Source organism: Rissa tridactyla, chromosome 1 (assembly GCF_028500815.1).
Source record: "Rissa tridactyla isolate bRisTri1 chromosome 1, bRisTri1.patW.cur.20221130, whole genome shotgun sequence".
NCBI lineage: Eukaryota > Metazoa > Chordata > Aves > Charadriiformes > Laridae > Rissa > Rissa tridactyla.
The window spans coordinates 98040430-98054007 of NC_071466.1; the positions used below are offsets into that span (position 1 = coordinate 98040430).

The 13578-nt window shown below is 42.1% G+C and overlaps 1 long non-coding RNA gene across 1 annotated transcript in view; it reads right to left on the reverse strand.

The window, feature by feature from the left end:
- Positions 1–13578, reverse strand: part of LOC128904060 (uncharacterized) — a 79747-nt gene that overhangs the window by 8833 nt on the left and 57336 nt on the right. The gene's annotated exons all lie outside the window — the stretch shown is intronic.

Sequence of the window (13578 nt, forward strand, 5' to 3'; positions counted from 1 at the left end):
AGATCTTAACTGGAGCTTCTCATGGGGACTCCTGACCTGGTCCCAATAAGCACTCCTTCAAGGGTGTGTGAAGCGCCCACAATATACACAGAAAGGATTTCAGTCTCCAAGTGGAGAACTCTGCTGAGAAGCCATTATTCTTGGTTCCTAACACACACTTAAAAAACCCCAGACTGTGACTACAGACTATGTTATAGAAACATAGGCTATACCTGACCTATTTCATCCAGTTTAATTTTCTGCAATGCCCATTCGTTAGTCATTGTTAAATTCAGCTGCTTAATAGGACATCTTATCTTAAATGCAAGTATTATCTATTTCTACTTCTAAGAATACCACTGCAGAACATAAGCAAGTCCTAGGTATTCCCCTGGGAAATTTTATGAGTTCTGTGGGACTGTTTGGTCTTTTATTCCAAGTATTTTTAAGGTTTTCATGTACTGCATTATCCACAGTATGCTAGAGTAAACAAGAAAGCCTTTTTAAATCAGACCTACTCCAACTCAGTAACTTTCTACCCAAAAGGGTTTTTTCAACACCAAAGATACAGCATGAAGAAGTGATGGCAGAGTATACTCTAAAGGTAGAGTTTTAAAGACCAAGCATCCAAGCAAGACAGTGAGGGTGACTAACCAACCCAAAAACTTATTGTACATCTGAATACTATAAACATTTCAAAAAGCACAAAACTCAAAACCAGCTTAAAAGTAAGTATGAATTAGCAAGCAGAGGATACAGACCAAACATTTCACATGAGCATCTGCATCAGTATTGTGAATGAAGACTGCGCTTCAGAACAGAGATGGTTTAATGAGTGAGGTGGTCTCCATCTCTCTGCAGCTACACGACATACTGACTTAAGCATATCAATACACATCTTGTTTGGTTTAAAAAAAAAAACAAACCCAAAACAACACAACCCAAACATTAGCAATCTCTGTAATAAGCACAGAAGACAAGTGACAGAGAGTTCTATATTCATTCACAGTAGTTTCTGTAAAAGCAAGGTTACCTGAAGAAGGAAAATTACATTCACTGCAAAATAAACTGCACAACAGTCAGGAATGTGTCAGATCCATTACTGCAATTAAATTTAATCTTTGAAGCAAACCCGTTAGAACTAGATTCCTATTACAGGTCAAGATGACATTAAGAAAACTAAAGTGTGGCCACATTAAATTCAGATCTCACACTATATAGTTTCATTCTAAATATCAGATGAAGAGAAGAAAAAGGAAAGATGTCTTTGTAGTATAATAGCAGCTTAAAATTCTAACTGTTATTAAAGCATATTTTAAAAACACGAGGTAGGTTTTTCCCGATAAACCATTTGGTGAAGTCTGGATACACCTGATTATTTTGCAGCACGCAGCAGTAATACAGGAACCCCTATCAAATAGCCAGTCTCATTAACCCTCACTCTTTTCTAAAGATGAGGAGGAAAGCGCAAAACAGAAACATGCACATGAACACTTCCAATAGGCAGCAAGGACAACAGGCACTCTTGACTTTCCAATTCCATGTCTGCTAATGGCACGATCAGCTTCAGACTTTTTATCTCTCTGGCCATAAGAGATTCACAACAGCTGCTGTGAACATGTGAAGTACGGCATGAAACAATTCCTTTTTCCCTGTCAAAAACTGTAAGGAAGGATAAACACATCACTAAGAGTCATTCACTTACAACCTTTAGAGTTAGGGATAACACAGCTTTTCCACTCTAATTGTTTTCTACTTGCACAGCACAGTTAGCACTGTATATAATGCCCAGGTTTCCAGATAAGAGACCTGGGAGTTATATTTTCCAACACGCATTCAAAACTTTTTTCCTCCCTCATCTTCATAGTAGCGTTTTGTTCTAAATGAAGAGTATGTTGCCATTTTGAGACTTGCTTTACCATCCCACCATAGTAGCCTTCTAAAGCCTCTCAGGGGAAACATCTCCCTTTTGTTGGCAGAATGCCTCATGCAGCATCACTGGGTAACCGATGGGGAAATCCAGTGCACTATACGAATACAAACATCAGCACAAGATAACAATTAGATGGCAGAGTTGCACATATCAATAAACCAGAGGAAGTGTATTAAAACAGTCATTTTAGAGATAATGCCATTCAGAGCCTAGATCCTGGTATACTCACAGCTTGCATAATGTGTACATAACCACAAGCAGTGTAAGTACAAAAAAAAAAATCCACTGCATGTGTCAGGAAGACTATTATAAAGTTGTTTAAAAATAAGCCATTCTAAACAGGCAAAGATTCAGAGTACAAGACAAGCATTTTCAGTGAAAGTAATTAATCTGACATCTCAAAAAGAAAAGACCCCCTTTTAATAATTGATGCCTTCAAGAGAACTTACTCAGCTAAAGCTATATATTAAATCCTAGGAGGTGCAGTACAAGTAGAGTGTTTTGTACCACATCTTGCCATAGTAACTGGGAAATAACATTACAGGTTCTAGTGGGTTTAACGGCTTACAGTATTACTTAAGTGTGCTGAACAATTAGATGTGCCTAAAATTTGTCGAAGCTGTTTCTAACTACACATCTAGCTGATGTACCACCAGTGGAGTAGTGAATTAGTCCTACACAGACGCATCGTTGGAAATTCTCCTGATAAGTAATTGGGCACTTAATCTCAAGGGCAAGAAGGGTAAACTGTGAGGGAAGATGCAGACCGAAGCAAACCAGCATTCCCATCCAGCACTGCTCGAGTTCTGTTAGTGGCAGGACAGAGGAGTTCAAAGTTCACTTTCACAGTTGATGTGGGTTTCCTTTAAGATGCCTGGAAAATGACTATGTTGACCACATCCACATTCTGAAATACTTTTTTGAGAACTCCTAACGAAGCTTCAGCCAAAGGAACAGGAACTGACTCATTTGTACAGTACCCATCCACTGCACAGTCACTCTCAGATGTGTGCCCGAGACGCACGTGGGCAGGGATAAAGCACGCAAAATTCACGTTGTGTTTGAGAGACTTCAGCTAAAGATTTTGTATTGATATGCCAGCGCTCTGCATGAGGCTGTGCTCACAACACATCTTTATCGCTAAAGGCTGCCATTCACTGTCAGCTCTGCTATTTCTATTTCTGAACACAAATTTATGCACAGAACTGAAGACTGTGAGCTTAGCTCAAGACCATGAGCTCTCCGCACTGTGTTTTACTAGTTGCAACTCAAAGTGGCCATGAACAAGGGGATAAAGATAAATGAGCTAGCATGCTACTACAACCTGCACGTAGAGTGCAAAAAAAAACCAAAAACCAACAAACCCACGTGTACCATTTCAAATGAACTTGAATGTACATACTGTGCGTGAATCAACTCATTCCTAGGTCTGTTTTACTGCAAGATAAAACAGTTCTGAAAATGAAACTTGAAGGATCCAACAAATCATTCCAATGTTTCCAATTCACTTGGCAACCTTCAGCGCATGAGAAAATAGTATGCAATGACAGAGGCTCTGTACAGGACATGTATACAACCAAGTATCACCTTGCGGCTGTTAGCTATGTATAGACTTGCAGAAAACAGGCATCCCCTTTAAAAGTCAGCTTTCTACAAAATAGGTGTGCCACTAAGCCATTGTTTAAACCCACCGAAACTGCACTGAATCATTTCCCTGAATAGCATCACAATGAAGTGGGTGTGTTGTTTTTAAATCAAGGTGTCTGCTAAGCAAGTTCTTTTAACAATTTTGATTATCAACACATCCCAGAAGTGTAAGACGTATCCCTTAAATTCCGTAAAAATTGCACTTACAAGCACAAGATGCCAAAGAAGCAGCTCTGCACCAAACCAATTAGGGGAAGTAGATGCTGGATTCCGAGACGAAAACACCTTTGGCCTGACTACACAACTACACTGCTCACAACACCCATTAGAGTCTTCGCTGCTTTTACCTAGCTGGGCTTCTGAATGCAACCCTTTAAAAAAAGGTTAACCTGACATCCCAGGAATAGTTTTCCCAATGGTTTTGGCTCTTCAGGCTGTCACAAAGCAGCAGCTTTACCTACAACATCCAAGGGTTTTGTTTTGTTTTTCCCCTAAAGGAATATTTGACTAAGCTTCCCTGCCCATATCTAGGCACTTTTTAATTGATGTGTACTTATGTGGTATTGAATTGCATACTGTTCCTCCACCACAGGATTACATGCTCTTAACCTCAGCCAAGAAGTTAGAAAGTTCCAGTAGGCCAATTTATCAGGCAGCAGAAGTATATTGAAAGTACCCAAACCAGTCATAATCTCTGAAGTTACACATTATCGAGGGGCATTCTGGCTACAACATGCAGCTCTGTGGGCAGAAACTCCTGGGGAAAACACAGGACTCAGCTTGTCAATACAGCCTTTTTTTTCCTCCCTACCAGATCAGAGAATCTAGCAGATGTGTTCTATGCCTAACAGGAGAGCAAGACACGCCGTGGTACTTCACAGTTAAGAGGCAGCAATTAGAGATTTCTTATTCAAATATAATGCCACCTTCTGTACTCATTTTCTACTATATGATCCACATATCTTTTTCAGAGGAATTTTTGCTATATAACAGTGTTACTAAAATACATCATTTACAAGAAAGAGACGTCGAGGTAGGATAACAGTCACAAGAGGTTTCTTTTGTGGCATAAGAAACAAGTGGTACATTTCAGTTTTTCTTACACAGAGGTATTTCCTACAGTAGCCTTGCTGCTATTAGTAATGTAACTACTAGGAGACAAGACATCGCCTTTCACATTCAGAAGAGAACCATTCCTCCCCATCGTTCTGCCTACCAAAAATGGCTGAACAAAACCAGCAAGGCCGCTGCAACTTCGAGCATCATCCCGACATCAGTGGACTTTCACTAAGATGGCATACAGCTCTCGGAGTCCCAGAGGCTCATTCTTCCCACAGCCATAAACCAGTTGTGAAAAAGCACTTTGGTTTTCTGAATGCAAAGTGAGATTTTGCCAGCTCCAGCTGCTGCTTTACAGGTCTTAATGAGACCTGTTTGATATCCCTCAACTAAGTTTCTAAGTAGTTCCAGAGAGACAGATGATTGCCCAACTAAAGCAGTGCTACTATTAAGAGGTCTTACTCATATTGCACCTCTTTGACCAAAGGTAGCATTCTTGTGTTCTGTATGTTAAGATAGAGAGCTTGGCTATCATCAGTCATTTCAACCTCTCAGACATCCAAGTATTACAAGCCAGAGCTAGACTCCTGGAACTGACGATGGTGGAGAAGACAGGACAACTGCTAGCATTCAAGTGAGCAACTCCCTTAAAAGAAAAAAGACAAATAAATCACAGACAACATCCACCAAAAGGTTGCCTACGCTAGGCAGCAGAGTGGAAACAAACCAGTCGCTTGACTTCCAGTCCCTCACCCCAGCCACAGGGCACATCCTCTTGTCTACTTGCACTAACAGTTACTCCCGAGCGTTAACGACACTGCACTGCAGCGGTTTAGCCAGCACCTACTAACCAAAGGTCAAAACCCTTTTAAGGATGCTCAGAAACCAGAAGAAAAGTTCCCTTAAGCAAGGATCCAGGGCAGTTCCCTGATAAAGCAGTTTAATGCTTTCATAGCCCGTACTGCAGTTTTTTTTCCTCTCCGGGAGCATCGGAGTTTCTAACACCTCACTCTCCTTGCGCCCTACTCGGGCTCTCCCTATCGCAACTGCACACACTATTATGCAACTCACACGAGCGCTACATTTCCTATAGTTTCCGGAAGAAAGAATAAACATTGGATTTCATCCTCATTCCACAGCTGCTTGCGGGGAGGAGAGGCCTCCCATCCACTCCTTCCTTCCCTGAGGAATTTCGGCAGAGGAGCAGAGCTCTCCCAGCCAGGGCTCCAGCAGCCCGTGCCTACTGCTGCCTGCCCAGCCCCACCAGGGACTTCGTCCGCCTGTGCCTTCATACAACAAAACACCTGCCCCATGTACGTAGCTGGCATTCCAAAGGCTGGTTTTGCTATTGTTAGAGGCAAGTTGGAAATGCCAATTCTTACTGATAAAATTTCTTTCATTCACTAGGGACTACGTCAAGCGCAGGCTTCATTTTCGAGGCTCACTAGTAACCCCAGGGCAAATTGATTATTACTAGCACACGTACCCAAAGCACAAGCAGTAACCGGCAGAACATTATTACTCTCATTTACTTATTCAGAAGTCAGTGCTTTATCAAGCACCTAAAGAAATACCCTCAAGTTTTTGAAGAGACATATTCAACCGATTTAGAAAGAATTATGCACCGATAAGTGATTAGGACTACTACAAACGTAGCCATTAATGATGAGTATTTACATATTACACCTCTCATGAACTCATTCAGAAGCTTAACTAAGGCTACAGATTTGATGAGTTATGTATTTGTTGACGCTACATGAGGATCTCCTCCATGCAAAGGTTGTCATCTTACTAACTAGTGAATTTGGTTAGAACTTTTCCAACTTGCAAGATTTGCCTGAAAGTTTAATCTTCCCGTGTGTTAACTAATTTAAGAAAATAGCTCAAAAAAGGACCAAATTCTCAGTTCTTTTAGTTTCTTTAGATACCTCCTGAAACAATGAGGATGGTCAAGTATCCCATCTCATCATATTCCTGAATTTTTCTCCCCTGTTTTTTTTTTTGGCCAATTGGCTAGCGCACAAGCTTCCCCATTGTGCTTGCAGATGAATGCTGGAGAACATCTCCTGGTTTTACCAGGAATACTATCATATGTTCACACTCACACGATCATCTCCCATTCAAAGCATCCGAATCCTATTCTGTAAAGCATACCTCCAAATGCCAAACCTTCCTTATCACAATATCATACCTTTTAACTAACCCTGAAATTTAAAGTGACATTGTGTACAAACATTATAAAAGTATAAGTCTGTTATTTTAAATATTGTCAATGGTATTATTCAGGGTTTTGTTTAATGTCTGCCCCCCCCCCAACTCCAATACGAATCAAAAAGACAAAACAAAACAGGCCCCTCAGAACCACAACTACTCCAAATATTTTCAGTGAAGATACAGACAACATTTGCTAATAGAAACCATTTCATGTTTATTGCCCAACCACACACTTGTTAGGCAAGGGCAGCAAAAGATTAGTAAAATACAAATATTTAATTATTCACAAGTCATCCAGACCTGTGACATTTTCCTTAAGGTGTGAACAGCTGGCTGCAAAAATTTAGACCAGATGTTGCTCTTAAAGTGAGCACTGATTTATAAACACAGTTTCACCATGACCAAGACAGCTACAAAACTGCACAGCACTACGCACCTATTAATAGTAGATATTTCTGATGGTGAAGAAAAGTGAAACATCTGGTTCAAGATGATTATGAAACAGATAAATCTCATCATGTAATAACTACAGAGCATAACTTTTCAATAGCATAAGCCAACGGGCAAGAATGAAGCCACGTTCTGGAGAAAGATACTCACAGATGCATTATTGTAGCTATTGTAAAGATGTAGTTTAGAATGACCATTAGAAGGCCGACATAATTCTTTTCAAGTTGTTGACTTTAACTTCACATTGTAGAGAATAACTCCAATCTGCAGACACACTAGGAGAGTTGCATCACTGTCTGGTACTAAAAGCAAGCATGTGTTGTTGTAACAAATAAGCATTCACACATTCAGAACTAAGGGGGTTTTTTTCCTCTCTCATCTACAAAGATCTTTGGAGACACCAAGAAACTATCAACATGGATGTATGCACTAATAAGAGTTTGGCATGCTGGATGTCACGCAAAAATATTTTAAGTTATGCGCATATGACACTAAGGTAAAAACATGGCTTTTGAATGTAATCAATGAGAAAGAGCAAAAACCTGTAACAGAACTACTCTGGCCTAGAAAACTTATTTTATTTCTTGAGTGAACATTTGAACAGATCAGCCATTACGTGCTCCATCAGAGAAACAGAACGTATTTTAGGAGGAGGTAAGAATCTGAACAAGGGTATACAAAAAGTATTTCCATTTCAGAAAAATCCTGCCTGCTCAGTGTTTCTAGGCAATAATTCTGTCAGATCATCAGTTTCCCTTGTTCAATACCCCATCTTATAACACGCAGTACGAGCTGCGCCAAAACAGTATACTTTTCTAAAAGAACAGCTACAACTTCTTCCCTGAACTTAGTTGAGTATTATCCAGCTATTGTATACTACAGTCAAAGATGAAAACTTCCACCTTTAAAAAGAAATCAGACTCTCTAGAAACAGAATAATTTCTAGGAGATGCCAGACAGCGCTCTCCTGTGAACTGGACCGAGTCCCACCTTTCCCAAGCTCTATTTAGGCAATGTGATGATCTGATTTTTTGAGACAGTGGGGGGGATATGACAGTGCACAAGCACATCAGCAAGAAAAGGAGGTATAAACTGTTCTTCTTGGGCAAATAGTTGCAGTTCAAACCTACCAACTAGGAGTGGTCAGGTTAGGCGGTATCTTTATTATTAGGCAAGCCTACAGAAGGCAAGCTTCCCTGCAGAGAATTGCACAATATGCCCGTGCCAGATATCTTTAAGAACAGGTCAGAAATACAGCCACCAGGATTTGCTTAAAAAAACCAGTTAGCCTAACCCTTCAGGCAGGATGATAGTCCTGAGAACCTCTTATGTGCCATATAGTTCTTTCATTTTCGTACCTTCTATTTGTAGGTCATCACTCCATCATCAGCTTCAAAGCCATGCAGCAACTCTAAGGTTTCTTGAGTCAATTCATTCTTAAACTTTGCTTCATCCATCTGAGTCATAAAAGCAGATTTTCTGTCCTGTGACTGTTCAACTTCTAAGATACTGCAATTTGTACCAGTAAATCACTTATTTAAATCTCTACTGCTCATCAGCTTTTATGAGCAATACAAGATATTCACAGAAATGAGTTGATGATGATGTTTTGGCATTATAAACTGAAGCCACTATAGTTACATTTATCATGTGTGTAGGAGACTGAAAGATTTAGATACATACGCCACCTCAGTCTGTCCATCCAGTAGCTTAGGTTTAACTTTTTTTTTTTTGGTGCTGAGAATTTTCAATAAGATACTTAAAGCAATACTAACAGCCTATCACAAGCCTATACAGGTACCATGCCTCTTACACATGTATTTTGAGAGGTGTTTCCTTTCTCACAAATCCCAAGGAAACAAGTGACACCAGTCCAACTTTTCAGCTCCTGCTGTGATAAGTAATCTGTAAGAACAAATCAAGTCAGACATCATAGCCTGATCACCCCCTCAGGAAAACTGCTTCGGTCATATTACACTGCATTTCTAACAGGTATAGGTGCAGAAGAGCTATCTGCAGTACTAAAGTTACAGACAAGTGAACAAAACGTTTCTGCATTGATACAGACTGGCTTCCACATAAAGAATCCAGTTTTCAAACCTTAGCACGTGAAGAATATAAAACAGAAAAAATACCTTAGTGCTCAAAGACCTGCAGTCAAGGTAAGTGAACTAAGGGGCAACTCCTTCTTCCCTTTACTATGTAATAAATGTAACATATCCTCAGAAATTTGAAACAAGTATCCTCGCCTATTAAAAGCTTTCCCTAACTTAAGGCGATCTAGAAGTGTAACAGATAATTCAAAAAACAAGCCCTGGGTGGGGGAAGAGTAATGTTCCAAGATGCTGTGAACCATAGTACTACCAAAAGTAACCCCCCACTGCCACTTTTTTTTTTGGGGGGGTGGGGAATCGATTCAGACATTGAAATGACCTATGTAACCTAACCAGTTCAAGATGCTATGGGGTGGGGGGGGCACGCAGCACGCACTGGAAGTTTCTATAGATTGCTGTAGCTATTAGAACGATTTCTGATCTCATTCACTCCAAAACCCATTTAGTTGGAAAAAGCTGCCTATCGGTGTGTGTGTGCGTACGTGTGAAACAGGAGAGAAATGCAACATGCACCAGCACATTGCTTAAGAATATAAAAATTAGTAAGGAGTCTAGGATTTGCTGTTATCTGACCATTCTGGGTAACGCTGTTCAGCACCGTTTTATCACACAGGCGAGCATCTCGACGCATACATCTTGTCATCCACACAATCAAAATATTTTACAGAATCCATCCACCACTGAAGTGCTACAAAACAGCTGAATAAACCAGGGGCAGAAGCCAGCCAGCCACGTAACCCTCTCAGCATCTAAGATGCCAGATGATGCAGACTACAACTGTCACCATAAAAAAATAAATAATAATAATAATAAAAAAGCCAGCTTTATGCATTTCTCACATCTGCCCTTCTCTACATCAGTCATCAAGCACCACCACTTGCAATAATTAATAAAAACAGCCATTATGATACACAGCAAAATTTACTTGCGGCAATTCTAATTTCAGATTTTTCCCCCCCCCAGCATTTTGTAATTCCAAGCGTTTTCTTTTTTGAACAAATATTTTCATTACATATGCTTACAGAAATCAGACAGCAAAAACATACTAACTGAATAAGCATGAAATACGGTTTTGCGTGAGATCATATACTACAAAATGTAAGTTTTTTTTTTTTTTTAAATGAATGAACTGGAACAGTCAACAGTATGACACAAACCAAAATACAAGTAACAGACATGATCTAAACAGAATTAGACTGGAACATGTTTATTTAATTCCCGAAATTTTGGTTTATGCTTAAATCAGTCAGCCTTCACCTCATACAAGTATTTCAAAACAGGTGAGTGAAACCCAGTGGGAGGTGGCTGATCATTTCATTGATCATTTGACAACAAATCGACTACAACCACATTTTTTCAAGCTTTGACTATTTAAGCAGAGTAGTATGTGCTTTTTATTTTCAGGAGAGTGGGGGGAAGGGAGCATGGGGGACCTCTGGCAAGAATGCTAACCTTATGAATTCTTCCTCTGGAATTTTAATTGGTAAATCTATAAGTAAAAACGTACCCAGCTGCAGGGAGCTGCTCCCCAGCCCCACCACAATTGCAGAACCTCGGAGCTGTTTGCTCAAGCCCAAAACCACAGCACTTTCCTCAGGTGGTGCCCAGCCACACCTGAGCTCAGAAGGCGACTCCAGTCACAGAAGTTGGGTTATGACCGTCGATTTGCAAAGGCACAGTGCCTCCAGAAGACACGCTTATCTTGAAATCTATTCTTTTTATTGCTTCTCTTATTAGACATTTCCTACTCGCTTTTTGCAATAAATTTAGCTACACAACAACCTTGAGCTCTATTTTTATACACAGCATTGTTCAAAGAGCTTCCGAAAATTGTATTAGGAAAGAGAGAAAGGCCTTTGAACAATTAAGACAAGCTTCATAACAGAAATGTAATCTCAACACTAACTAGTTTATTTCCTTTTTGGAAAAACCTTCATATGGGGGAATTGCGACAGATGAAAGCAAGAGATTTAAAAATAAGCAAACCAGTGGTTTATGCATCAGAACCAACTGAGAAGAGCATACCCTGGATGACACCTTTTAACCTGTAACCAAAGTGCTTTCTAAATGCATCTTGAAGAAGTTACAGCTCAAAGAGAAAGTAAAAATAAAGCTCACAAAGTTAACAGCAGATTTGAAACGTAACTTATAGTTGTCACCATAATATATCCACTCTGTACCTTATAGACCAATATGTAAGGTCTACAATATATTAACAGGCACTACTGTTTCCCATCTGACATGCAGGCAGTTTTCACTGCAACAAGTAATGTACTGTATTCAAATATAATTCAAAGAAACATTTTTATATGCACTCACACGGTAAGTCGGTTTCTTTAGCTTCTAGGATCACACTATATTCGGGAGTCTAATAAAAACCAACATTCTGGATATCAGTATATTCCCACCTTGAAGAGAGTAACGTCTATGAAGTATATTACGTTTGGTTTTTTTTTTCCTAAATACTTAAGAGGAAATTAAGTAACAGGCACGTGGGAAGCCATATCGAGTTTTAACACGCAGAGAAGCCAGCGATTTTGCCACCGATGAGCCCCGCCAGCGATTTAAAAGCCACTTTTCAGCTTCCCCCGCACGGAAAAAACAAACAAACAAAAACAAACAAAAAAAACCAACAAAAAAATCAAAACAAAACAAAAAAAACAATAGCGGGGCAAACTTCGCACAGCCCCGCCGCTCCAGCCTTCCCCTCTCGGACCCCCCATTACAATTTACACCTGAACTCCAAGGTGGGGGGGGGGGGAAGGGGAGGAGGGGAGCCGAGAGGCACACACCCCCCCCTCCGGAATTCCCCCCTCCTCCTCCTCCTCCTCCTTCTTCTTCTTTTCCAGGTGAGGTCGCTTCCCAGCCGATGCCACCCCCCCGGCCTTAAGCGGGCGAAGCCGCCGGTCCCCACTCACCCGTGGCCGAGCGGTGCTTCCCGATGACAGGCGGCTGCCGGGCGGCCCGAGACCCCGCCGAGGGGCGGGCAGAGCCCCGCTCCGCTCCCGGCTACGGCCCACGGACCCGCTCCGGCGGGTCCGTGGGCCGTAGCCGGGAGCGGAGCGGGGCTCTGCCCGCCGCCCGCCGCTCTTATAGCGACCCGCCAATTAAGGGCGACCAATCGGCGGGCGGCAGCCACGTGACGGGGCAGTTCCAATTACCGCGGAGAATTTTTCTGAATTAGCGGGGTTACACAAAGGACACTCATTGAAAAAAAAAAAAAAAAAAAAAAAAAAAAAAAAAGCCGGGGGGGGGGGGGGGGGGGGGGAAGAGTGTTGGGGGGGGGGGGAGGCGGGGCGGGGGGGCGGTGGAAGAGGGAACGCCCAGCCGGAGCCTGGTGGTGATTTAAAGCAGGAAACTCCCTCGCCTCACACAGACACGGCCGCATTCAGCACCGGCCAAGCATCTCCGCGGGAAAGGAATGTCTGGCGCACATTAAGGCTTAATCCTCGCCCCCGAGGTTGGGTTTACACGGCCATCGCCTTCCCCAACCCCACCCCCCTCTTCCTCACCGCCCCCCCCCCCTCCCCTCAACTCGGGGCGGCGAGGGGGGGGAAAGCGGAAAACCAGCACCTCACCGCGGGAAGACGCCTTGTTTCTTAAACGCGTGTATAAATTTTCACCCCCTAAACCGGGAATGGCTTGCAAAGCAAAGGTTGGGTGGGTGAGCCGTGTGCCGGCACCGCTCGGGAAAAACTTTTGCGTGCAGCAGATCACGCAAATAGATTAAAAAAAAATAATTAAAAAAAAAGGGGGGGGGGTGGAATTATTGAAAGGCGTTGAACAATTAGCAATTACCGGCTCTCCCTGCCAGAAAAGACTGCCGCAAGAAAAATTCGCCCCTGCTAACCGGCGCTTGACGTTTTTATTTTGAGGAATCGCTGCGAGGAGAGATGAATGGCACGTAAGAAACAGACTGTCGCTTACAAGCGATATTGAAAGCCTCACCTGCCCACGAACCCCCAAGGAACACAAGGCCAACACCTTCGAGCCGCGCTTCCTCCCCGTTTTCCTACCCGAAAGACACGCGTGCGGCCACCAACCTCTCACCGGCGCGTCCGAGGCACAACCGGAACAACGGGGAGGCTGCCTGCCACTGCCAAGCTTTGCCAATCCCAATTTCTGGGCAGGAAACGTATGCCAGGACAAACCAGTGGAGATGACTCAAATCGCCTCTCCCCC